We start from the raw sequence: 25,847 nt of genomic DNA on the forward strand, positions 1-25,847 counted from the left end.
CGTCTGAATAACTACTACGAGCTTATTTTTGCTTGTGGTGTTACAGCTTTTGTGGTTTTCTCTGGGGCTGAATTCCTGGTGTCTTCAAACAAAGTTTCCACTGAGTCTATTTTTGAAACCTCTGTGCATTGTGGGACTGTAATCTACCAGTTTCGTAGGAGGTGGAAGGTTACTATGGCATGAGCGAGCAGAACGGGGTGCATTAAACGTTAATTTCAAGTGGACGTAGCATGTGGCTAGGCCATTTGTTCTTTTCCAGAAATGAGACGTTCTAAGACGGTGTAAGATTTTCTAAATCTTTTGCTGTTTATTTTTCAAAGATTGCCCCTGGAGGATAGTTTGGTGAAACTCTATGTAATGTGTCAAAATGTGCAAGATCCCTTGTCATCCCAGCAGAACTGAGAAGGATACTGTTCCTGAAGCTTCTGCTTGCTGCCTATTCAAGATGCAAAGTATTGGTGGGCTTGAGGGTGTGGGAGAGGGGAGATGACTTCAAGGCTGTATGGCTTTCTGTGGATATACCAATTTTTAAACTATTATTTTCACAATTGAAGTCAGAAGTGAAAGAGACAGCTCTTTGGGGAGAACAGTCATAATACTTGGCTCATTGGGTATTTTCCAAAAGCTCTAAAATGTACTTTTATTTATTATTGCTTCATATTATTTCTTTTTTTAATAAATTTTTATTTATTTATTTTTGTCTGCCTTGGGTCTTCGTTGCTGTGCACGAGCTTTCTCCAGTTGCGGCGAGCGGGGGCTTCTCTTCGTTGCGGCGTGCAGGCTTCTCACTGTGGTGGCTTCTCTTGTTGTGGAGCATGGGCTCTAGCTGCACGGGCTTCAGTAGTTGTGGCACGTGGGTTCAGTAGTTGTGGCGCATGGGCTTAGTTGCTCCGCGGCATATGGCATTTTCCCAGACCAGGGCTCGAACCCGTGTCCCCTGCATTGGCAGGTGGATTCTTATCCAGTGAGCCACCAGGGAAGCCCCACTTCATATCATTTCTATTTTACCTGCCTGGTATGTTGCAGTTAGCATTTAATGTTAGGAACATGGTGTTGGGGATTTAAAGCAGAAACCGGGGGAGGATTTCTAAGAAGTCACAGAGGCCAAGATTGCTGAGGCCTCTGCTGTCTTCATCAGAAGAAACATTGACTGACTGTAGCAGGTCCTGTGAGATGTACAGTGACCTCTCCCATGATGGCATGCGACCTCAGCAGAGGAGGGAGAAGTGCCGGGGTTTTCCCCCATTGTCTTCCCCCTCATTCCGCCTGGATCTTGACTACCCTGCCCCCAGGAAAGGGCGGCCACAGCCGAAGGCAAACGAAAGTTTCCTTTTGGCTTTTGCACTTCCAAGGACCAAGACCCACTTGGTAGACTTTATGGCTTTAACTTGGTGGCATTTTTGCCGTATCTACTGGCTTGAGAACTGAGTTCGTGACTCTGCCCTTCTCCCCACTACACACACCTCTTTTACCCTAAGATTCAAGCCCACCGAGCTGTCCTAAGCCAGATGAAGCAGTCTATTGGTTCTCACCATTCCTGGGTCCTAGACCACCTAAGAATCTGTTGAAAACTTACAAATTCCCTCCCCCTAAAGGGTGTCTCTACAAATGTATGTAGAGTTTGCCTATAATTTTGCAGGGATTCATAGCTTCCATGAAGCCCATGCTGAAGGATTTACTTTTACTATATACCCTTATTTGTTTTGAGTTTTGTTACCATCTGCATATATTACTTTTTAAAAATTTTTTTAAATTATCTATTTGTTTATTTTGGCTGTGTTGGGTCTTCGTTGCTATGCGCGGGCTTTCTCTAGTTGTGGTGAGCAGGAGCTAATCTTCGTTGCAGTGCATGGGCTTCTCATTGCGGTGGCTTCTGTTGTTGCAGGGCACGGGCTCTAGGCGCACAGGTTTTAGTAGTTGCGGCATGTGGGCTCAGTAGTTGCGGCGCTTGGGCTGTAGGGTATGCCGGCTTCAGTAGTTGTGGCGCATGGGCTTAGTTGCTCTGCGGCATGTGGAATCTTCCCGGACCAGGGATTGAACCTGTGTCCCCTGCATTGGCAGGCAGATTCTTAACCACTGCGCCACCAGGGAAGTCCTGCATATATTATTTTTGTTAATTGGATCTGTCTAGGTCACTTTTTTTTTTTTTTGGCGGTACACGGGCCTCTCACTGTTGTGGCCTCTCCCGCTGCGGAGCACAGGCTCCGGACGCGGACGTGCAGGCCCAGCGGCCACGGCTCATGGGCCCAGCCGCTCTGTGGCATGTGGGATCTTCCCGGACCGGGGCATGAACCCGCGTCCCCTGCATTGGCAGGCGGACTCTCAACCACTGCGCCACCAGGGAAGCCCCCTCTAGGTCACTTTTGCAATTAAGAAATTAGTCGAATAGAAGACCAAGAGCCCAAAACAGGTTTTTCTTATTTAAGTACAGTATTGAGTCCTGAGAGTTAATTTGAAAGCCCACTGTTCATTATTGACTTTTTCAATACCAAAACATATCAGTGTGACTGCCAAAGTGTTGAGAGCCAAAATAGTATTAGGAAAAATGATCAACAGTTGGATTTTTGTCTGAATTATTTTTAACAGAGTATGAAAAAAAATACCTCCTTATTTAAAAGCAGACATAAATATGTTCAGGGTTTGACTGTGTTAATGGTCTCCTATTCACAAGGGAATAAATTTACAGTTGCCAAAATGGCTCCTTGACAGCATGAAAAGGATGAGAGAGGATAATTACCACATCAGGAGCAAAGATACTGGGAAACCTCCGTACAGGGTTTTCACCAGAGCTTATCTTATGTGACTGTCTTTTTTATTTAAAAAGCTTCTTCTGAACTCGTAACAAGTGCTTTGCCTTGGTTGGACTCCATACAGGAGCCATCTTTTACAGTAAATCTTTCACTATACCAGACTGTTGTAAGATTCCTGTATATTTCAAATGACAGTTATATTTTACTCTTCCCACCAAACTTTATGTGACATTTTGTGCTCTGTTCTTAAAATCCATAAAAGTGAAATAACTAAGGGGAGGAAAGAGAAGGAGGTCGATGATGGAAGAAAAAAACTCTAGTGAGGATTCTCTAGTCTTCTAAAATTCCTTCCTATATAAAAATCAACTGGGCAACTCACAGAGCTTTTCTTTCAACTCACTGTGAACTATTTGTCTTAGCGCGTGTTAGCACTGAACGCTGTTTCAGTTGTTGCTATGATGTAATATCATTTGCTGAGGTGATGAAACGTGGACTTCTTTTTAAATCTGGGACTGGAATGGTGGATGGGGGAGGGAAGAGGAGTGAGGCAATGACAGGGATGATGCAGCTCACAGGCATACAATTATTTCAGTAGCTGTACAGATTTAGTTTCAAACACTATTGAATACTCTGTGGGTGGTAGAATCATATGTGGCCAAGAGTGTAGTTATAATAGCTAACATTTATTGAATGCTTACTTTTCGAAGCACTTTATATGTATTAACTCATCTGTGCGCTATGACCTCATTCAAATTCCGGCTCCTCCACTTCCTAGCTGTGCGAATGTGTGCAACTTACTTCTTTTTTTTTTTTTTTTTTGCGGTACGCGGGCCTCTCACTGTTGTGGCCTCTCCCGTTGCAGAGCACAGGCGTGGAAGTCACCATATATACTTGAAACTGGTCGGACTGGAGTGTGCTGGGACGACCCAGATTGACTCTGAGGTCTGTCAGCTTCACAGATATGGTTGCGGGGATCAGGGGTGGGGTTCCCGATCGCCCAGTGGCCTGGCTGGCTAGAGTGGCGCATGCTGGTTCTTGCCCCAATGACGAGTGTCTCCTGCCAGCTGCAAGTTCAGCCACATCACATTGGTAGCTTAAGGTTGGCCGTGGCGGGAGTATTTACACTGGGGACAAGGACAAATGCTATACAGATCCAGGTCCCCCCTACCCCCCGGTGTTACCCGTGTACCAGCGTACCACTGATGGTAATCTTAAATAATCATGAACTTGAGAGACGGGAGCAAGCAGAAGGATACGAGGTGGATGGGAAGGTGTTGAAAGTACAAAAAAGCAAGAAAATTATTCTTAAGGGGGATGAAAAGGCACAAATATTTAATGCTGAAAGAGGAAAAGGGGGATAATTTTTGTGTAGTTTCCTAGAGAGCTGAAGCAGTGGCATGCCTTTTCACAAGCACAGATGTCATCACTTTTTACGTAAAATGGGGTGTTTTCAGACCTTCAAGAAAGGGGGCTCCCCCTTGCTTCAACAACTTCTCTGAGGTACACACAGCACTGGAATTGTCAACGCGCGCGATGGCGGTCGGGTCCTCCGCTGTCTGTGCCTCCTGGTCCTTTTTAGGTTTCTGGCACATGGAAGGCAGTCAGTGTGGTGGATGAACGAAACCATGAATGAATCCTTATCACAGTGTTGCTCATGCTGTGTGCTTACAGCATCAAATCTTGCTTACTTGTTTGTCTCCCCAGTAGGGTGAACTCCAGGAAGAGCTAGGAATTTTGTATCTTTGTGTATCCTAGCGCCTACTGCTGTGCTGATTGAATGAATGAATTTAGTCAGTTTCAATTTTTAGGTAACATGCAGTTAGCAAAAGATCAGTTAGATTCTGGTCAATAAAACAAACTGGAGCCTTTCTTAAAATATTATAAAAAGGTAGCTTTGGGTTGTGTAAAACGTGGGTCAAATTCTCGTCTCTACTGTTGGAGGGCACTAGTCTGCCAGTACCTCAGTTTTCTTCGCACTATACGGAAGCGTTCCACTATCAAGGTCTCTTCCGAGTCTAAGATGCTGTGATTCTACAAGCAAGTAAAGTGCAGACTTTATGGGCTTAAAACCATGGGTCCTTTATTGCTGCATATTAAGATGCAAAGTTATATACTGCATGGAAATTTTCTATATTTTCGTTTGACTTCTTTGCCTCAGATTCTTTTACCCATATAAATGATCACTGATAAGCGATGCTGGCTAATAATTACTGCCTTATGCTGTCCCATTTCTCTTTCTCCTCATCTGCGATAGGCTGAATAATGCCCGCTGCCTCCAACCTCCCACGCCAAGGTCATAATCCCCGGAACCTGTGAATGTATTACCTTATATGCAAAAGAGACTTTGCAGACATAATTAAGGATCTTGAGATGGGGAGGTTATTCAGGTGGCCCAATGTGATCACAGTGGTCCTGGTCATTTAATTGTCTTTAAAACTGGTGAACTTGACATTAAAACTATGGTCAACATAACAGTGGGGAGGCTTGTACTGCAGCACAGTGGGAAGCTCAACACGTCTGCCCGCACTGTGCCTGGTTCAACCACTGCTGGAAGTCTCCGAATTTCATTAGCACTCAACAGTTCACCCAATTCCCCAGAAAAGGAGAAAAACCCAAGCACCAAAGCCCCTCACTAATTATTGTAGATGCTCCCAGGTTACAGTTTCGCGGGGGGACGATAATGGCAGAATCATGTTAAACTAGAACAAAAGCTGAAGAAGACCAGGAAATTGTCCCCTTAGAGCCTTCAAAAGGAAGCAGCCCTTCCAACACCTTGACTTAAGCCCATAAAACTGATTTGGGACTTCTGGCCTCTAGAGCTGTAAGAGAAGAATTTGTATTGTTTTAAGCCCTGAAGTTGGTTGGTCATGTGTTATAGAAGCAGTAGAAACCAGTAAATCATCTCTTCTCGAGATTTACTTTTTTTTTTAACCATGTTAAAATCCATTGAATTTTATTAACATATGTTACATTCATAAATATTCTAAGTAAAGTCTTTCACAATGCACTGTATGATCCTACATCAAAATACAGATTACAAGAATTCAGAAGCATTCTTGTTCTTCTGATCCACTGATCTGAGAATTGTGATTTCTATGGTTTACAAAATAGAGGCTAGTTATTTAGTAAACATGGATGTACCTTAATTTTCTGACCTTTTGGGGAAGGGTTACCTACACTTAAATATCTGTGAAGATGTCTTTATTTGCACCGTGTCAACTAATATTCATGACTTTTATTGTTTTTATGAAGACAGATCATGATTTTAATGGACTGCCATCTTTTTATGCTTAAAAGGCAGTCGGAACAACCATTTAAAATTTAGAGTGAGCCTCGGTCTAACTTTAATACAAAGCATGATTCTCTGAACACTTAACCAGTAAATCATCACTTCTCCAGATTTACTTTTATTTTTAAAAAATTTTTTTCCAAGGGATGACTGTATTTATTAAATTCATTTTATTGGAGTATGGCTGCTTTACAATGTTGTGTTAGCCTCCACTGCACACATACAGATATGCCCTCCCTTTTGGAATTCGTTACCATTTAGGTTACCACAGTGCACTAGGTGAGTTCAGATTTACTTTTAAATAGAGCATCCTTTGCTTTCCAAACTTCACTGTCCATAGGATCACCTGGGTGTTCCATGAAAATGCAGATTCTGATTCAGGGGTGTCTGGGGATGAGCTTGAACCTTTGCAGCTGCGCTGGGTGCCCAGGTGATGCTGCTGCTAGCCCCAGCTCACACTGCAGAGGAAGGCTCTGGAGGCCGTATTCATGGTTCAGGCTTCTGTCTCCTCCATCAATTTGGTCAGCATTCCTAAAATACCATATCCTGTTGGGGCTCTTTAGTTTCTGGAGGCATGTGGAGAATTAGAAAATGTTCCAGAGCGAGCCACAAAGACTTGGAGAAGAGCCAGTATGGGAAGAATCAAAGAGCTGTAATTATTCAACCTGAGGAAAAGAAGGCTGAGGCATGGTGTGATGATGATATGTAAGCACCTCGAGAGTTAATCAGTGGGGAATGGTGATTAACTGCTCCTCGTCTTGACTGAGCCAACTCCAGGATGAAAGAGCAAAGAGAATTTGGGTTCAGGAACGAGGGACAGGCAGGGAAGGCTGTGGTTCCATTTGATGTGTAGACTTTTGTAGCTGCGCGGGGCCCTGGGATCCAACTAGCTCCACCTCCTCATTCGCAGATGATGAAACAGAGGCCAGGAGTGACGTTTGCAAGGTCACAGGCAAATGACAGAGCCTGGAGTCGAACTCACTGCTTGATCACATTCACTGCACTACCTCAGTGGAGCATGCACAGTGGGTTAAAAGATGGGTGGTCGGTCGCTCGTCTCTTTGAAGTCATTTAAAATTGAGGCAATCTCAGGGAGCCTTCAGGGTGATGGAAGTATTCTATGCCTTGCCCTTGGGTTTGGTTACAAAGGTGTGTGTGTGTGTGTGCGTGTGTAAAATCCATCAAGTTATATGCTTAGGATTTGTGTACCTGATGTGTGCCTATTATTCATCAATTTAAAAAAACTTTACCAGCATTTGGGAAATGAACACTCTGAACTTTTCATAATAGCCCCAGACTAGAAACAATCCAGATGTCCTTCAACAGTAGACAGGATAAACAAACCGTGGCATAGTCATGCAGTGGATTTCGATACAGCAGCGACAGTAAGTAAACTACTACAGTGCACAGCAACGTAGATGAATCCCAGAAGCAAGTTGTAAAATGAAAGAAGGCAAACAGGAGAGAACATTCCATGTATTTCCATTAAGGTAAAAGTCAAAACTGAGCAAACGTATCAGTGGTGTTAAAAGTCAGGGTGGTGGCTAGCTTCGAGAGGGGCGGTAGGGGCACAGGAAGGATGGGGTCTTGGGTGCTAGTAGATACATTTTTAAAAACCGGGCATCTCGTTGCACGGGTATATCCATTTTGTAAAAATGGAGTGAGGTGTATGTGTCTCATTTCTGTATTTGTGTAGATTACATCTCAGTTAAAGATTAACTTTAAAGTGGGACTGTTAGAAGGTTTAGCGGGGAACCTCTTACAAGCCTTTCTACTATTAAGTTCTGAAGAATTTGGTTTTAGGATTTATTTTAAAGGTATACAGGTAGACTGCATTAGAAACTGTGTGCTTTCATAGAATCATTAGAAAATACACGCTACAGGGAGCAATCTCCTGTTAAGGAATCTGTATATTTCAATCTCAGCAGTTGTAAACGAAAAGAAATTCATTCCGTAGTCTGCTTGCTTCCTGAGCTAGTACAGTCTCTCTTTCATGAAAATCTATGAAGCCAGCACCAGCCCTCAGTTCCTTTTTGGCTCTTTGTAGTTCTATAGAATGAAAGAATGGGGTCATTTTTTTCAGAGAAGCAGCTTGACATAAAGAGTAAGTTTGTTAGGAGACAGTTTTGTCATGCCGGGCACATTTTCCAGCAGCAGCGGCTGGAGCGCTCCATCGGGGTTCACATGATGGGAAGTGGTTCAGGGCAAGCAGCCGAACAATCAGAACACGTCCCTCTGAGCCAGAGTACACCAGTAGCCACATCCACTTCCGGCCACTGGCCGGAGAGTTTCAAGCTAGCTGGTTAGCTTACCTGAGAGCATCGCAGCCCGTGAGACGGTGCAGAAGGGAGTTAACATAGTGGGCCTGATACTGCTCTCCTTAACGAGGCCTGCTTGCGAGGTTGGCCCTTGGCTGGTGTCTGGGAGCTTGGCTGGTGAACAGTTCCCTACGTGGATGCGAAACTTGGCCCGAACCGATGAGGCTGGATCAGGGTGCCTAGACTGTCCAAACAGATGGCTTCTGCTTAACACCCGCTTGCCTTCCTGGAGGCTGGGATTTCACTCTGCCCAGGTCCCAGGTGCCTTTGCGGCCAGCCGGAGTCTTTCTAACAGCTGCCCTGGCAGAAGCATCTCATACCTGTCGTATTTTTGCCACTGAGGGCAGAGAACGCCCCGTGTGACCCTTCATGGGATAGAGAGAGAGTAAGGACGCCTGTGTGTTGATTTCTCCAGACGCCACGTGTGTCTTATTCCGTTATGGTCTGTGTGGCTGTAATAAATTGTAACCGTGAGTACAGCCGGCTGCTGAGGGCCCTGAGACCTTCTAGTGAATCTCTGAACATAGGTGTGTTCTTGGGGGCACAGAAACCTAGGTGACTATTTAAAGCAGTTTTTCTGCTTTTTTCTAATGAAAATTAGGGTAGAAGGCACTCCCATGTGCTGCTGGTAGGAGTGCAAATGTGGACCAACCCTTTTTGAGGACATGTTATCAGTCTATCAAAATCAGAAATTCATTGACCCCTTGACCCAAAAATCTCACTTCTGGAAATGTATGCTGTAGCTCTACACCTACCTGGACAAAACCATGGACGGACCAGTTTTTCCTTGTCTTCTTCCCTCAGGACTGACTGGTAATAGACAAAGGTCAGAAACCATCTTCTGCCTATAGAGGGCCGGCTAAATCTCCAGGGGTCTCACACTAGGAAGTACTGTGCAGCTGGAAAAAAGGCTGAGGAAGTTGTACATTGACATGTAGAAAGATTTCTTGTGTGTATTAAGTGAAAAACAAGATATGGGACAGTAAATATCGTACACAACTTTTTGCAAAGGAAAGGTGGGAGGTGTGTGTGTTTATGCTGTAACTGTTAGAAGTGGTGCCCTGTATGGGGGTAAGTAATACACTCAGTAGAGGCTGGAGAAGTGAGAATTCTCCATGTGTAGGTCCCTACATTGCTCTGATTTTTCAACTGTGTCATTGTATTGCCTACTAACGTTTTCAAATTAACTGGAAACTGGAAAGGGCCCACAGGAGGCAGCATAGATGAGGTAGATCAAAGTCATGCTATTAGAAGTGAAAATAAGGAACATTTTTACATTCTTCAAATTTGCTTTTCCCTTTGCTTACTTCGACTGTGGCCCACAAGTTAGCCCCCAGTTTCTGTAAATTAAAAAAATAATTTGGCACCAAGCCACGCCCATTCTTTTCCCTGTTATTTATGGCTGTTTTTGTGCTACAAGGGCAGAGTGGAGTAGGTGGAACAGAGACCACATGGCTGACAAAGCCTAAAATATTTACTGTACTAGTGTGGTGATGACTTTAGGAATTCCTATGTGAAGGTAATTTCTAGTTGTATTGTCTGGTTTTTTTTTTGGCCGTGCCATCTGGCTTGAGGGATCTTAGTTCCCCGACCAGGGATCGAACCCGTGTCCCCTGCAGCAAAAGCAACGAGTCCTAACCACTGGACCGCCAGGGAATTCCCTTTAGTTTTATTGTCTTAATGTTATGATGATTGTTAATATAATCCAGAAAAATCAGTGATATTCAGCCTGAGGCTGATTATGTTCAGTTGTTACACCACTCGTTTTTTGGTGAGTACTTATGGTGCGCCCATGTACACATCTGGCCTCCAGGCAGTGACGGTATTCACAGAACAATCACCTGATGCTGTGAAGCAGTGTGTGATTCTGTGAAAATGAATGGGACCAAGTGTGGGTGCCGTGTGAGTTCACAGAATGCCAGAGTGGATGAGGACAGGCATCGTGGAGGTCCTGATAGTTCTGTCTTCTCAGTTTCTTTTGATGAGTCTGCCTTCTTCTTAATTTCATTCCTACCTGGTCCAGGCCATGATCATCTCTGACCTGAGTAGCTGTACCTGCTTCCTGACTATTTCTCCCACATCTTTTTTTTTTACAGTCCAGGTCTTTTATTTTCTTTACACCCATCATGCCATGAATTCATAGGCAATGGGCTACAGCAGTTCAGGCTCCTTTCCATTGGTTCTCACGAAGTGTGCTTCTCTGGGTGGAGCAGGCTGGCGCTTCAGTTGAACCCAAGTACCTTTCTCTTTGGCTTCCTTCTTTTTCTGATCGTTTTCCTTCACCCGTTTCAGGAAGCTATCCCGGCTCTTGGAGTGCTTAATATGCTCGATACGCACATTAATTCTCTTGGCAAGAATCTTGCCCTTAACTTGTTTGTTTACAGTGATGCCAACAGCATGCTGGGTAACATTGTAGACTCTCCCAGTTTTGCCATGGTAACATTTGTGGGGCATTCCTTTTTGAACAGTGCCCATTCCCTTGATATCTACAATATCACCTTTCTTGTAGATTCGCATGTATGTGGCCAAAGGAACAACTCCATGTTTCCAAAAGGCCTAGAGAACATGTAGCGGGTGCCCCTTCTCTTTCCCTTTGTGTTGGTCATTTTGGCAAATTACTGGAAGATGGCGGTTCCCTCCCACATCTATTTTTTAAACAACTGGATTGTATAATTTGCACACCATCAAGTTCACCAGTTTTAAAGACAATTAAATGACTCAGTAAATTTGCCAAGTTGTATGGCCACCACTACCATCCAATTTTAGAACATTTCCATCACCCCAGAAGACCCCTTGACCTTATTTACAATTAATCCCTGTTCCTATCCCCAGTCCCAGGTTCCATGGGGAACCACTAATCAACTTTCTGTTTCCCTTTCCTGAACATTTTATATAAATGGAGTGAATAATATGTCTTCTTTTATGTCTGGCTTTTTTCACTGAACATAATGTCCTTGAGGTGCATACATGTTGAAGCATGTATCATTACTTTGGTTTAATTGCCAAATATTATTCCACTGTATGGAAAGGCCACATTTTCTTTATCTGTTTACCAGTTGATGGACACTTGGGCTCTTTGTAATTTTTAGCGATTATAACTGATGCTGCTATGAATGAGTTTTTCTTGGGTGTATACTTTGCAGTAGAATTGTCATATGGATAATGCTGTTTAACTTTTTGAGATACTTCCATATTGTTGCCCAGAGTGGCTGCACCATTTATATTCTTGGCAGCAGGCAGTGTATGAGGGTTCCGGTTTCTCCTTAGCCTCACCAACACTTGTTGTTACCTTTTTGATTATGGCTATTCTAGTTTTGGGAAAGTGAAGTGATATTTCATTCTCACATTTAGTTTTGTCAGATAGGTCCCTTAATATCTTTGTAATGGCTGTAGAATATTCATGTGGTTTCAGGCCTTGGAATGTAGAAAGAAAACGTAGGTGTTAATTCTGTACTTTACCTTCTGTGTCTTGAAACAAGTATAATTGAAGAAATAACAGAATTTTTAAAAGCCAATTAATATTTAAATCACAGTATTCGTAAAGTTGCTTGAAAAAGAACCTTGGTATTAAGCAAGTGTTAAAGCTGTAATTTGGAGGGCCTTTTTGGCTTTATTATAAAGTCCAATATTGTAATGACTCACCTGATGTGATATATAGGAGCCATTTTCTAACGCACCAGCATTAATCCACTTATAGCTGAGAGGCTAATGGATTAGCAAACACTTTCATTTTCTGTAAAGAAATGACTATTGTGAGGGCCTGAGTGATGGCAAGAAAGGAGGCTGAATAGCATCATAATTCATGTATTCAAACTGTGCAGAAATAGAGGTGGGATCAATGTTGCGTTGAAGTTTAGATGGGATGTTTATATCTTGCATTTAGAGATAATACAGTGAATCCATAAAGAACAAGAATCCTTATTTGTCTAAAGTAAACTTGGAGAGAGAAACTCATTGGTAAATGTTAAAATTTGGTCTCTGAATACTTAATTATATTAAACATTGTTTGGATTTTTTTTAATTGCCTCATTGCTCTCTTAACTGATTTTCTGCCAAATTTCTCTGTTCAACACTCAAAAGTTGGGCAGCAAGTTGCGTGTAAGAATGTTTGCAGACACATAAGGTGGTATTTTCGCTCATCTCAGATCGTTTCATAAGGTCTCATCTTTATATTATTACCGATTTGGGGATTTGGGATTTTAGAGTACCATGTTTATATATTTAACATATGGAAACATGACAAATCCTGGGCAGAAACGCTCAGTGCAAATAGACATATTGATAGAGCAGCCAGGCCATCTGCCCGTCTTTGTCCATTAGTGGTCATCTCACTGGTTTTGTTCAGAGAAAACGCTCACCTTATTGTACGTGCGTGTGATGAGGCCAAGAAATGAGCGATTACTGTGTGTGGTGGCGACCCACCACAGTACTGACATTTGCCTTAAAAAGTGTGAGTCAGTACTAGGAAAGATGGTTAGTTAAAGACGAAAAAGTTAGTTTAAGAAAAAAAAAAGGGTGGCGGGATAAATCAGGAATTTGGGAGTAACATATACACACTACTATATATAAAAGAGATAACCAACAAGGACCTACTGTATAGCACAGGGAACTATACTCAATATCTTGAAAATATATGGGAAAAGAATCTGAAAAAGAAGATATATATAGATATATATATCTATATATATCTGAATCACTTTGCTGTACAGCTGAAACTAACACAACATTGTAAATCAACTATACTCCAATATAAAAAATTAATTAAAGAAAAAAAAGGGCGGTGAGGATAGGGAAGGAGTCCGGATTTGCCCTAGTTGGTCAGAGTCGGTTTCTTTACCTTTCACTATATGGAACAAGAAAACAGAAATGTGAGCCTCCAGTGAGTGTAAGACAGACTTTTTATGAGCCATGGATGTTGGAAGAGGGTTTTTGGTTCAAGGGTCATGAGAGTAGTGCCCAGGAACACAGATCAGAATTAGACGTCTGAATGAGTCTAGAAATTCTGGGGGTGACTGGGAGATGCCATAGAGAGATGTGTGGAAATTCAGAATTCCGTGGAGGAAATGCAAGTGTGGAAAAGCAACAGGGCCCAGGTGGCAAAACCAGCGGTTTTGATGTTATGGAGAGGCAGCCAACTGGCAGAGGAAGGGAAAGATGGAAACTGAGGAAGGGAGAAGGGAATGGAGGGTGGAGGGCAGGGTTGTTGGTGTTCTTCTCTGGGGAATAGCACCCCCGACCCGTTCTCTCCAAGACAAAGAACCTACCACTTTAGACATGGTGCCCATTTGAGGCATGGGAGGAATCTTCAGAAGGACACAACCTCCTACACAGAGAGGGGCACATCTCCAAGAAAACCCATGACGAGAGCCATTGATTTGGAGGTTGCTCCGGGTTCTGTGTGGATGTGTCCCCCTTACAAAACAGGGAAATGAAAATTCAACACCTGTCAATGAAAGTTTCCTTGCAAGGTTGCTGGATGTCCTTAGTGTTAAGAAGCTAAAGCATCCCAGAGGAGCGGTGGAATGCTAAAGATTTAAACAAAACCCTAAAACTTGATTTAGAAATATATAACTAGTGGTAAGCTGAAAGCTAACTTTTAGTCGATTATAAATACAAAAAATATATATTGGAGGGGAGAGGATTTTTACTCTCAGTTTCCTCTCACACGGAAAAATCAAATCTATCTTTTGTGTGTGTCTGTGAAGCCTTTTGTTCTTGGAATAGGTTGTTGGAATAGGTGGGATTGAAGGCCATTTCATACAGATGCACAAAAATTCTGTGAGATGGGGCTTCCCTGGTGGCGCAGTGGTTGAGAGTCCACCTGCCGATGCAGGGGACGCAGGTTCGTGCCCCGGTCAGGAAGATCCCACATGCCGCGGAGCGGCTGGGCCCGTGAGCTATGGCCGCTGAGCCTGCGTGTCCGGAGCCTGTGCTCCAAAACGGGAGGGGCCACAACGGTGAGAGGCCCGCGTACCAAAAAAAAAAAAAAAAAAAAAAAAATTCTGTGAGATGGAAAATGGCAGTCTGTCCTAAATGAATACTGAAAGAGCTGGAAGCTTTTCAACTGCTTAAATTTGTACTGTAGAAAAGAAAACATTCTGGCAAATTTTAGAAGATGCCCCAGTAAGTAAGGCAAGATGTAGCCCAGCTTTCTTGGTCAGACTTTATAATAAAGACAATGAGTTGTCTCTTTTGTTTGTTGATTTTTGTTCAGAGGGTAGTCAGTGGTAAAGAATGGTTAAAGAGCTCTAAACCACAGAGAGCTCAGCCACTATGTTGAAATCTCTTGGTAGATTCTGGGTGTGGGGAGAAACCACCTGTAGCTATAGACAAGTGGAAAACACCCTGGACCACACCATGAAATATTTTGTCTTACCTGAGTTTGAAGCCCTTCCAGATCCCAGCATTGACCTGGAGAATGACATTCTTCAGTTCCATGGGCTCTGAGTCTCTTTGTGCCCAAGGCTTGGCAGTCATCTTACTGTATCCAGCTGGAATAATAATGTTTATGCTGTTTGTTCAAATGATTCTGACTGTACTAAGTTGATGAAATTCTTAAATGGAGTGTTTGACTTTCCTAGGATATATATGTAATCAGAGCACCTTTTAACTGTCAGAAGATTAAGGCACTAAAAGTTTTTGCCATCTAATGAACATCAGTCCAGCGTGAAGTGAGGTTTTTCCAGTCACTTTTAATATAAACAACATTTGTGTTAAAATAGGATTCTATAAAAATGGAATTTAGGGACTTCCCCAGTGGCTCAGTGGTTAAGAATCCACCTGCCAGTACCGGGGACACGGCTTCGATCCCTGGTCTGGGAACATCCCACATGCCGCGGAGCAGCTAAGTCTGTGCTCCACAACTATTGAGGCTGCACTCTAGAGCCCGCAAGGCACAACTACTGAGCCCGCCTGGCACAACTACTGAAGCTCGCTCACCTAGAGCCCGTGCTCTGCAACAAGAGAAGCCACCACAATGAGAAACCCCTGCACCACAATGAAGAGTAGCCCCTGCTCGACGCAACTAGAGAAAGCCTCTGCGCAGCAATGAAGACCCAACACAGCCATAAATGAATGAATGAATTTGGGAATCCCCAAATAGCCAAAACTACAAAGCTAAATCAAGGCAGTGTGGTACTGGCATAAGAATAGACATAAAGATCAGTAGAATTGAATTGAGAGTCCAGAAGTAATCCTTACACTTGTGGTCAATTGATTTTCAACAAGGGTACTGCTATAGACTGAATGTTTGTGCTGGCCCCTCCCCCTCATTCATATGTTGAAACCTAATCCCTGATATGATGCTATTTGGAGGTGGGGCCTTTGGAAGGTGGTTAGGTCATAAAGGGGGAGCCCTCATGAATGGGATTAGTGCCCTTACAAGAGAAGCCCCAGAAAGCTCCCTCACCTCTTCCACTTTATGGGGACACAGGGAGGAGTTGGCCATCCATGAACCAGGAAATGGAACCTCACTAGCCATAGAATCTGCTGGCACCTTGAGGTTGGTCTTCCTAGCCTCCAGAACTGTGAGAAACAAATTTTTGTTGTTTAAACCAACCAGTTTATTATAGCAGCCCGGATGGACTAAGATATAGGTACCAAGATAATTAAATGTGGAAAGAATAGTCTTTTCAACAAATGGTACTGAGACCACTGGATATCCACATGCAAAAGAATGAAGTTGGACCCCTACTTCGCATCATTCACAAACATTAACTCAAAATGGATCATAGGCTAAATGTAAAAAAGTTAAAGTGAAAAAACTAGAAAATGTGGGAGTAAAACTGCATGACCTTTGTTTCTTAGGTGGAACACCAAAAGTATGAGCAATAAAAGAAAAACTAGATAAATTGTACTTTATCAAAATTTCAAACTTTTGTACTACGGAGGATACCAACAAGAAAATGCCAAGATAACTGACAGAATGGGAGAAAATATTTGCAAATCCTATATCTAAGGGACTCATATCTAGAATATATATTTTTAAAAGTCTTACAATTCAGTAATAAAAAGGCAACCCCAAATAAAAATAGACAAAGGATTTAATAGTTATTTCTTCAAAAAAGATAAATGGACAATAAACACATGATAAGATGTTGAACATCAGTAGTCATTGGGGAAATGCAAATCGAAACCACAGTGCGGTACCACTTCACACCCACTAAGATGGCTGAAGTAAAAAAGACAGTAGCAAGTATTGGTGAGGACATGGAAACAATGAAACCCTCGCACATTGCAGGTAGAGATGTAAAATGGTGCCGCTTCTTTGGAAAACAGTCTCGCAGTTCCTCAAATGGTTAAATGTGGAGTTACCATATGACCCAGCAATTCCACTCTTAGGTATATACCCAAGAGAAATGAAAACTTATGTCCACACAAAAACCTGTACATGAAGTTCATAGCAGCGTTATGTATAATGGCCAAAAAGTAGAAACAACCCAAATGTCCATAAGCTGATGAATGGATAAACAAAATGTGCATATCATATCATTGAATATTATTCATCAATTAAACAGTGAAATACTGATACATACTACAACATGGATGACCCCCTGAAAACATGCTAAGTGAAAGAAGCCAGTTATCGTTTTCTTCGGATATATGCCCTATAATTCAAAAAGATACATGTACCCCAATGTTTGCTGCAGCACTATTCACAGTAGCCAAGATATGAAAGCAACCTAACTGTCCGTGGACAGATGAATGGATAAAGAAGATGTGGTGTATATATATGTGTGTGTGTGTATACACACACACACACACACAATGGAATATTACTCAGCCATAAAAAAGAATGAAATGCCATTTGCAGCAACATGGATGGACCTAGAGGTTATCATACTAAGTGAAGTAAGCCAGACAAAGATAAATATCATATGATATTGCTTATATGTGGAATCTTTAAAAAAATGATACAAATGGACTTATTTACAAAACAAACAGACTCACATACATAGAAAACAAACTTATGGTTACTAAAGGGGGAAGGGGGAGGGATAAATTAGGCATTTAGGATTAACATATACACACTACTGTATATAAAATAGATAACCAACAAGGACCTACTGTATAGCACAGGGAACTATACTCAATATTTTGTAATAACCTATAAGGGAAAAGAATCTGAAAAAGAGTATATTATGTATATATATATATATATATATACACACACACACACACACACACACACACACACACACACACACACACACACACACACACACACACACACACACACACACACACACACACACACACACACACACACACACACACACACACACACACACTGAATTACTTGACTGTATACCTGAAACTAACACAACATTCTAAATCAACTATACTTCCATGAAAAGAAAGGAAGAAAGGAAGAAGCCAATTACAAAGGACCATATATCTAAGTCCAGAACAGGCAAATTTATAGATAGGAAAAGTAGATTAGAGATTGCTTAGAGCCAGAGTTGGTGAGTGGGGTAGGGCTGGGAGGAAAGGGCACTGACTGCCAGTGGGATCAGAGTTTCTTTTAGGGGTGACCAAAATTTTCAAAATTAGATCGTGATGACAGTTACAGCCGTAGAATGGAAACAAGTGGAAAGGGAGGAATAAACTAAAAACTATTGAATTGCATACTTTCATATGGGTGAATTATGTGGTATGGCAATAATACCTCCAATTAAGCTGTTTTTTTAAACATGGGTTTTGGCCCAATCATACATTTTAACCAGTGAAAGAAATATGTTGAGTAAATGTTAGTAATCCATCAATTTTTGTTCTGCCCGTTGACTCATATTTTAATTAGGGAAATATGCATCTCTAATTACTGCCATTGTGTGCCTCAGGCTGATGTGTTTGGATAGATCTCTTTGTCCGTGGAAATAGTTGTTCTTTAATCAGGTCAATAAAACAATTACTGCTGGCAGATGGATGTGCCTCCTGTTCAACATCGAGGTCATTTTGAGCCCCTGGGCTGTACAAACTGTAGGTGGAAAATGAAAACCACTTGGTGTTTCTAGAGATTGAGCCCTACCAATGTAATATATTCGATATGTAAATTTACACTTAATAATAAACTTTGCCAGGTGTTCCCTCTCTGGTAGTGAAGGGCTGTTTACTTACCAATTTGTGTGTGTGTGTGTGTGTGTGTGTGTGTGTGTGTGTGTGTGTGTGGTACGTGGGCCTCTCACTGCTGTGGCCTCTCAAGTTGCAGAGCACAGGCTCCGGACGCGCAGGCTCAGCGGCCATGGCTCGCGGGCCCAGCCGCTCCGCGGCATGTGGGATCTTCCCGGACTGGGCCACGAACCCGTGTCCCCTGCATTGGCAGGCAGACTCTCAACCACTGCGCCACCAGGGAAGCCCCTACTTACCAATTTTTAAAAGAGGTTGTGCTATGCGGTCCATTTTTATTTCTTTAAGACAGAAAAAATGATACTCTTTATTTTAAAAGCCACTGGACATAAGCATTGCCAATATCCTAGTAATTATCATTTGAAAAATTAGGTTCTCATAGAATGTGACCATGTTTTTCTCAACCTAGGCTAGGTGCTTTGGCGTGGCGCCAGGGAAGTAATGTGTGTGGTCTCTGTCCCATCAGAGGTCAAAGCCTTTGTGGAAAAAGGCAGATGGACACTTAGGAGAAAAAGAATATCATAATGTGGTCAATGAGGGGGACATAGACGTGAGACATAGTGAGAACCGAATCATGGGGAGGGTTCCCCACAAGCTACAGCTCTTGAGTTACACCTTGAAAATGAATAGAATTAGAACAAGTGGATGAGGAGAGGGAAATGTGAGGAGGAAAGTGGCCCAAGAAGCAGAGGCAAGAAGGTACACGTGGGGAACCGGGAGGATCCTGGAGGGTGAGCATGGATGAGTTGGTTTCCAGGAGGGTGATCCACATGGGTCTGTGAGAGCCAATGTAATCTAGTAGGCAGGGGTTCTGTTGTAGATTGTGGGAACCACTTGATGGAAGTTCATTTCGGACCAATAAGCCTTGATCTGGGATTTGAGATGGGAGATTGGAGAGGTTGGTAACCAGCTGGACAGCGATGGTTGCCATCCAAGCCAGAGGCCGGGAGAGATTGGATAACGGGGCAAGGACGGATTTGAACTACACACGCATACACACACACACGCATACACACACACACAAAAATATATCTGGTAACTAACCCAGTGTGGAGAAGTCATAGCCAACTTATATGTATTTTAGAGAGAGAGGAGAGTATGTGTGTATATATTGCATGTAGAAGGATTTTATGGAATTTGAGTGACTGTCCCAGACAATACAGTGAAGTGGGAATATAGTATGAGCATTTTATAGATGTGTAGACATGGATGTCAGAGAGGTAGAAGTTAAATACTTCCCAAAGTGACTTAGCTCATAAATGGAGGAGCTGGAATTCTGAATGCCTAAAGATGTTAAGTTGTTGAGATGGGGTGATGCTTCCTGATGACAGGAAGGAGAGCATTGGAAAGAATGAGGGGGTGGCATCAGATGGGGGTGGACAAGATGAATTCAACTTAGCATATTTTGAGTTTAGAAGGATGTGAAATATTTAAGTGAAAATATGTGCATGTGTAAACATGTATTGTGTGTACATGGGACACATGTATGTGCGCACACACCACGTGTGTTTGTGGGTGTGTCCTGTGCGTGCATGTATATACCTGCATTTGTGCACGATGTATGCTTATATGTGTATACATATATACACACATACATGTGTATGCATGTCTGTATGTGAGGTGTTTGTGAGTGCATGTGTACATGTGTGTTGAAGCACACAGATGTATATATTATGTGTGCACGTATACGGTACACACGCACACATTACACATCCGCATGCTTTCACTTCAGTATGTTACAGCCTTCTAAATGTAAAATATTCTAAGTTGAATTCATCGTCCCCATCTCCACCAGAACTTTCTTCATCCTTCTCTTCATCTGTGTGTATATCGACATACATGTGAATGTATATCCATATATACACGTACGTGTGGTGTGTGTTGTAAATGAGCCTCTGGTGCTTAGAAAAGAAATGATGTCCTAAAATTTAGAATGGAAGGGTTTCAACCTACAGAAAGCATTTGAATCTATTAGAAAGGGTGACCCCATGAGAAAGAGACTGGGCACCCAACCGAGCCTCGGAAACATTCCCAGTCAGATCATAAATAGAATAGGAGAGTGCCCTCCGGGGGAGAAGGGACTCCTTCCTACATGGGCAGGTGTCTCTAGGCAGTGCCTGACCAGAAGTAGGAGCCCAGCAATGTTGGGCTGAATGTTTGTCAGTGTTGCAGGTTTTTATTTTTTATTTTATCAAAAAAATTTTTTTAATTAAAGTATAGTTGATTTACAGTGTTACATTTGTTTCACCTGTACAGCACAGTGATTCAGTTATACAAATACATATATCTGTTCTTTTCTAGATTCTTTTCCTTATAGGTTATCACAAGATGTTGAGTAGGGTTCCCTGTGCTGTACAGTAGGTCCTTGTTTATCTATTTTGTTTACAGTAGTGTGTATCTGTTCATCCCAAATTCCTAATTTATCCCCCCCACCACCTTTCCCCTTTGGTTTGTTCTCTGTGTCTGTGAGTCTGTTTCTGTTTTGGCAATAAGTTCATTTGTATCATACTTTAGATTCCACCTATATGTTATATCATATGATATTTGTCCTCTGTCTTTCTTCACTTAGTATGATCATCTCTAGGTCCATCTATGTTGCTGTAAATGGCATTATTTCATTCTTTTTTATGGCTGAGTAGTATTCCATTGCATATACGTACCACTTCTGTATCCATTCATCTGTCGATGGACATTTAGGCTGGTTCCATGTCCTGGCTATTGTAAATAGTTCTGCAGTGAACATTGGGTTGCATATATCTTTTTGAATTATGGTTTAATCAGGGTATGTGCCCAGGAGTGGGATTGCTGGATCATGGTAGCTCTATTTTTAGTTTTTTAAGGAACCTCCATACCGTTCTCCATAGTGGCCGTTGTTTGTCAGAATGTTTGTCAGTGTTGTGGGTTTTTAAAAAAATATTTATTGTGTGCCTACTATGTACCAGGCATTGAGTGAGGACCCGGGGGAGGGGGGCCACCAGGAAGTTTCAGACATGGCACCAGCCCCCAGAGTCCTGGGCCAGGCCGGGAGATCACGCTTAAAGCACTAGCATAGCCCACAGTGGGAGAGGAAGTGCCGGGGCTTCAGAGAGCAGGGCAGCTCAGGTCACTGGGGGTCACAGAGGAGGACACCAGGGCCGAGCCTGAGGGGTGGGTGGCATGATGCTCAGCCACATAGTCCCCACGGCGGACAGGGCTCCCACCCTGTGGTGGTGTCCTCCAGAAGGAGGTGTTTCCCATAAACTCATTAGCTCTGATGGAGCAGATGTCTTGAAAACCTTTTAAACCAACTCTGACCTGCTTTCTTAAGCTCTCATTTTGAAGTCTACCTTGTTGGCACTTTTCTCATTCGTGGATCGTGCTTTTAGTGCTGTCTCTAAACACACATCACCAAACCCCAAATCATGCAGACTTTCTCCTATATTTTCCTCTACGAGTTTTATAGTTTTACATTTTGGCCTGTGATCCATTTTGAGTTAATTTTTTTTTTTTTAAGTTGTGTGTCTAAGCTCACGTTTTGGCCTATGGACATCCGATTATTCCAGCACCATTTGTTGAAAAGAATAGCCTTTCTCAGTCAAGTTACCTTTGGCAGAAGTCAGTTGACTATATTTGTGCGTGTCTATTTCTGGGCTCTCTGTTCTGTTCCACTGACCTATGTGTTTGCCCTTTTGTCAAAAGCACATTCCCTTGATTGACGTCGCTTTATAGTAAGTCTTGAAATTGGGTACTGCTAGTCCTCTGACTTTGTTCTTCTTTTTCAGAATGATTCTGGCTGTCCTCATTTCTTTGCCTTTCCATAAGAACTCTAGAATCTGCTCGCTGCTAGCCACCAAAAGGCTGGCCAGGATTTTGACTTGACTGCATTGGGTCTGTAGATTCCGATTACAGAGAATTAAGCTATTGTTTTGAACACCGGTTTTTATGTCGGGCTTCAAGACCTGGTATTAGGAAAGGCCCAAACTGAGAAATCCTGCAGGCCAGAGAAGCATCAGTTAACAGAGAAAAAGGGGCTGGGACCTGTGCTGTACATGAGAAAGCAAGTTGGAGGTGGGAGCCGAGGGTTTTGGGGGTCCAGTTAGAGAAAACAGAGAGACAGGCTGACTCAGGATCAGCGACTGGGGACTGGATCGCATGCTCACAGACACACTTTGGTCCCAGTGTGAGGGACACAGACCTGAAGGCAGGAGCAACGTTAAGGCATCTGATAAAGGCCAGAGACTTACGTAGCTCTGTGGGGCATGGTTGGGAGGCAAAGCAGATGGCTCCCGATGTCATTTTTGGCAGGAGGGCCTCCCCATGAGCCAGGCTTAGCCCAAGCTGGCGCCTGGATCCATCCTGACCCTGGGGAGAGCTCTAACGCTCCGAGTCTCTCCGGGGGACCTTGAAAACCACCCACCTAGCCCTAGGGAAGGAAGTGGAGTTTGCGGGAGGAAGGGAGTCATTTCAAGTTATCCCTGATGGTGCTGGGTTACTATTAAAGGGCTCAGAGCCACTGCAAAGAATTCGCTCAGAGCCAGAGAAATCTTCATTTCTCCCGCCTCGAGTTGAGACGAGACTCTGTCTTTTGGAGAATTACTGTTCAGTGGCACGGAACACTCAGCATTTCTTTTGCCGGCCGCTTAGAGATTTGCTAGATTGATGTTTTTATGACCTTTCAAATGTTCCAGTCTGGTTGGCCGTAGCGCCTGTTGCAGCTTTAAGAGTCTCCGTTAGCCAAGACAAAGGTGACAGGGACAGCCTCCGAGGTAGGGTGATGTGAAGTGATGGGCCTCGTCCAGTCTAGAGCGGTTGGAGCATCCACGATGCCTTTCAGTCTTTTTTCTTCTTTTTATTAGTGGTGATTGGAAACGTATAAATAAACATGGCAAGGGTGTCCCCTTGGAGGATTCCCCCTTAGGAAGTATTTACAATAACCAGATCTCTTCATGTCGTCAATTTCTCTGAGAGAAAGGGAGATGTCACGCTCCATAGCCAGCTTGGAGGAAGAATTTCGGGATAATTGTTATTTTTTAATCAAAGAGTTTAATTGTAATTTAGTAAGAGGGCAGATGCGGATTACTCAGTGGCCCAGTAAATATTTTATAATAAGTTTTGAGGCCCTCGGAGAAAAGGCTCACTTTAAGAAAATGGAAAAGCACACCAGCCTCTTTGAGGGAGGCACATCATTACATTCAGATACTGTTGCTAAGAACAGCCTGGCTTTTCCCCTCCTCCCCTCTCTCTGCTGCTTTGTAAAAGCAGCAGCTTAAAAGCGTCTATTGTGTGGAGGGGAGAAATATGCTAATTTGAGGCACACTTCCCCTCGGAGTCTTTTTTGAGCCTGTCATAGGTGAGATATGACTGATGATAAAGAGTGGGGGAGGCGGCAAGGCTCTTACTGTGCCCAGAGAAAGGGGCTGAAGCCGGCGGCCACTCCGGGCACCCGTGATGCCCCTGGGGTGTGCGGGCCCCGAGCTGAGTGGGTCCCACTGGGCGCACTAGCCCGCCACCCCCCCCCCGTCCCAGGGAGGTGGTGTGCTGAAAATTATGAAATGCAAGGGACTGGGGGGAGGGGGGAACCTTCCACCTCCTAGACACACCGTAGCCAAGAAAAAAAAAAATCAGTGTTTTGAAATGGCAGCAAAAATTTATTATGCCAAGGCTGTGATGGAAGCGTGATCCAGATACTTGGGCCCCCATAGCCCGTCTTCACGGTGTAATTCCATTTGGGTCGTGTTCATTTTTGTTGAGTCTTCATTCACTCACTCGGCTCTCCCCTTGGACCACTAGTTGTGTGGCTCAAGTTCGAGGCATTGAACTGTGATTTTTTTTCCGTGGCAAAGTGAGCCAGGATCTCTGTACAGTGAGATGACAGTATCCGGATGTGCAGTGGTTCCTTCCACAAAAGGAAAAACACGTTTTCCGTTTACTCCGACTGGCTGATGTTTAGGCAGGGAAGTGCATTGATTTAATTCCTTGTGGACACATTTTAGCGCAGCTAGTTTTTTCTTTTTTTTTTTTTTTTTTTTGCGGTGCGCAGGCCTCTCACTGTTGCGGCCTCTCCCGTTGCGGAGCACAGGCTCCGGACGCGCAGGCTCAGCGGCCATGGCCCACGGGCCCAGTCGCTCTGTGGCATGTGGGATCCTCCCGGACCGCGGCACAAACCCGTGTCCCCTGCATCGGCAAGCGGACTCCCAACCACTGCGCCACCAGCGAAGCCCCGCAGCTAGTTTTTTAAACGTGTGAATTTTATAACTGAAGAAAAACACAGGCGTTACCAAACAGCCATTTGGTTGCAGAAGTGCTTCCAGATTGAAATTTCACATGACTCATTGGGGGCAGTTCATATACTTGTCATTTATACCTGTATTCTATCCATATAGTCCTATGGTTTTAATACCGCCGTTGGAAGCCAGGAAATGAGTGTTAATTGAATTCTAGGTTTGCTTTGAGTACTTAGTAGATATGGATGGTTGTATGCTTTAGGTGAGAAACGAGTATATAGGATGTCCTTATTGCATTGGTCTCTAAATGTACTTTTTTTTTTTTAAGCATTGCATCTTTGTTTCTCTTCCTGATAAAGTTTGAAAAGCTAAAACATGAGAAATCTTTGTGTTGTAAAAATGGGAAGTTACTCACAGCCACGGAGCTTCATTACATAGAAACTAGAGTTGGAATTCATTCATTCACCCCTACAAAGAAGTAGCTCAGGTGCCTGGATGCACACATGTATTAAATGAATGAGACTGTACATTTGCTTCCTCCTTAAATTAAGGTGGGGAGTCTTCCGTTTCGTGGGTTCTGCTCGCTGGTCTGGTGAGCACGCTTTAACATTAAAATCACAGCCTATAAACAGCTTCCATTAATCTTTTTTTCTGATTAAAGTCATACTAGGCTAAGGCTCTCATAGTGAAGAAGCAGATCAGCCACCTTTTTTAGTGACTCTTACTGGTCACAAGTCCAAGACTTGTCTCATTCAAATGCGCACAGATCACAGAGCAATGGTTTAACATGTTTCCTTTGTACATTTTTTTAACCTTTAGTGATAATAATTTAAGCTGTGAAATCATTTTTGTCTTTACCCGCACTGAATGTATGAAAACAAGCATGGGGTTAAAGAGTTTGAAATCCATATCTCATTTCCTTTGAATACTTCCACTGGGATTAGCAGTAATTAGTGAAAAATAATCAAATTACTTTTTATTTTATTTTAACGTCTTTATTGGAGTGTAATTGCTTTACAGTGTTGTGTTTCTGCTGTATAACAAGGTGAATCTCAAATTACTTTTTTAAAAGGAGTAAATACACCGGATAATTAACATTGATCAACTATTTGGCACGAACCTGACAAATTACCTGTCACTTTTACCTCTGAAACTGACAGAG

General features: G+C 43.0%; 1 protein-coding gene and 1 pseudogene across 2 annotated transcripts in view; one reads left to right on the forward strand and one right to left on the reverse strand.

Annotated features, from left to right (window-relative positions):
* GPM6B (glycoprotein M6B) overlaps positions 1–25,847 on the forward strand; it is a 157,290-nt gene that overhangs the window by 70,482 nt on the left and 60,961 nt on the right. The window lies entirely within an intron of this gene.
* Positions 10,509–10,963, reverse strand: LOC308609147 (large ribosomal subunit protein eL21-like; annotated as a pseudogene). Its single transcript has one exon. The product of its transcript is annotated as a large ribosomal subunit protein eL21-like (transcript).

This window comes from Mesoplodon bidens (assembly GCF_964165515.1).
Source record: "Mesoplodon bidens genome assembly, chromosome: X".
In the NCBI taxonomy this organism is placed as follows: Eukaryota; Metazoa; Chordata; class Mammalia; order Artiodactyla; family Ziphiidae; genus Mesoplodon; species Mesoplodon bidens.